At 41.1% G+C, this 2111-nt stretch overlaps 1 pseudogene; it reads left to right on the top strand.

Annotated features, from left to right (window-relative positions):
* The first annotated feature begins 588 nt into the window (after positions 1–588).
* LOC144455695 (bridging integrator 3 pseudogene) lies at positions 589–1259 on the top strand (annotated as a pseudogene).
* Positions 1260–2111: the final 852 nt, after the last annotated feature.

Below are 2111 nucleotides of genomic sequence, written 5' to 3'. Positions count from 1 at the left end.
GGATGTGCTGTTCCAGGGAAATCATTGAAAAGTCAAAGATGTTTCAAACAGTGAATCTGGAGCAAAAGACTCCAGTTATTTCCATTCAGCCAATTAGACTAAAGACACAGATTCATAAAGAGTGCTGGGGGAATCTAGAGGTGGCCCAAATTCAGACGTGGCCCAGTAGGCAGGACTGATGCTGAATTGGGTTAATACTGAGACCATGATAACAGCATGAACACCACCAGTGCTTCAGACATGAGCTGGATCTATTTAAGATTGGAAAGCCCAAAGATTAAATGGAGTTTCCAAGGAAAATGTGAAGACCTCTATAACTTGATTCAGAGTTAAAGGAGCAGAACTAGAGCAATTATTACAATGAGAACAATACTATTAAAAATTACTTTGAAACACATTTTTTGACATGAACTATGTGGGAATTTATTTTATTTGACTATGCATATTTGTTATAAGATTTTTTCCTTTTTTTTTTTTGTATTGTTCAATTATGTGGAGAGGAATGGGAGAGAGAACATAAATGCTTGTTATTGCGAAAAAAAACCACAAATAATTTTTTTTTCCAAAGTAAAGCCTAGAAAAAATATCATGCAGCCTAAAGAACAAATTGTCCCCAGGGCAGTAGAAAGGGAAAATGGAAATCTCCAGCAGCTGGAAGATAAGGCCAAGAAGCAGCAGAAAGCCATAATGGAAAACACTGATGCTGGTCTGGCCGTGTCCATCTCATGTCCATCTGGCCATATCTTATGAAGATCTCTTCTGATAGCCTGTCCAATCTATTCTGTGAGCAAGACCAGGAATTTTTTAACATGACAACAGCCCTAAATACAGTCATGTATTGTGAAACATAAAGATGCCTTTAATTAGGAAAAGGTGAACCAGATCCATAAGACCATGCCTGAGCTCTTTTAAAAAACTGGCAGTATCTCCCTCACTTTCAACATGGCAGTGAAATAGCAGGTCTCTAGGAGGTTTGGGACAGGGAGGAGAAATATCAGAAGAAAGAAAAGTCAGGATCAGTACTGGCCAAATTCCACCAGATACAGACAGAGTTTTGGTCTGTGAAGGCTGACTTTGAATCCAAAAACAATGATGTCTGGTTTCTACAACCAAGTTTTGGGGTCACTGATCCAGAGCCAAGTTGTGTACTAGAATAATATGTAGAAGATCTTCTGGGTCTTAACTCAATGGCTCTACCAGTCTGGTCATACAGATAAGTAGAGGAGCTGGAAAATAAGGCCAAGCTGAGCGAGTTCTAAGCCTTCTCTTTCATGGCTAATAACTGACCTCCTGACTGAAATTTCTCTGGGGCAGACCCTCATCTATATCCACCTGTATACTCTCAGGCTCAGCAAAGAAAGTGGTAAAGGACAACAGTTATTACAAAAGAGGGAGCAGAGGAAGAACCTGTTGCTTATCACTGGCCCTTGGATACTGAACTTAGCACAGTGCCTGGCACATAGTAGGTGCTTAGTCTAACCCACCTGTTGGAGAAAGATCTGCTCCTCCTTCCAACATCCAGTTTGCAGATGGGCTTACTTAGGAACACGTCTCAACATCCAGCTCTAAGCCAGCTGCTGCTTCCCACAGAGAGAGTTACACTAGGCAATAAGGTTGGATGATTTGTGTAGGGGGAATGACCATGGGGGCTCTTTGTTGCAAAATAAGTCCATCACAGAGCAGTTTCCTACTCTAGTCTATAACAGTAGGTAACTTCAGTCCATCAGCAGCAGTTGTATGAGCACATCCACTCAGGCTAGAGGCAGGACATTGAAGCCTTATTTTTTTTTGAGGTCAGGGAGTTATTTGGCTTTTAGGTTACCCGGTGTGCTTGTTTATTTTATAGTTTTGCCTTAATAACTTAATCTTGATTCTAAGGTGGTAGACCTGTCACCCTGAAACATGTTTAGTCTATCGGTTAGAGTCTAACTTCAAACTTCAAACTTCACAGAACAAATCCCCTTAATAAAGGGATTTGTTCTGTAAAACTTAGACTCAGTCAAAAGGCCTCACCCAAGGACCTAGAAAGCCACATATGGCTTTCCCCACCCCTGGGAGAGGTAGGGCAAATAACAGAACCATGAGGACAACAGAGACAAAGTAAAGCTGCT

The sequence above is a fragment of the Phascolarctos cinereus genome, unplaced genomic scaffold (genome assembly GCF_003287225.1).
Source record: "Phascolarctos cinereus isolate Bilbo 61053 unplaced genomic scaffold, phaCin_HiC Scaffold_2;HRSCAF=192, whole genome shotgun sequence".
Classification (NCBI taxonomy): Eukaryota; Metazoa; Chordata; class Mammalia; order Diprotodontia; family Phascolarctidae; genus Phascolarctos; species Phascolarctos cinereus.
Note: the sequence above shows the minus strand (reverse complement) of the source record. Positions and strands in the feature narration are given on the sequence as shown.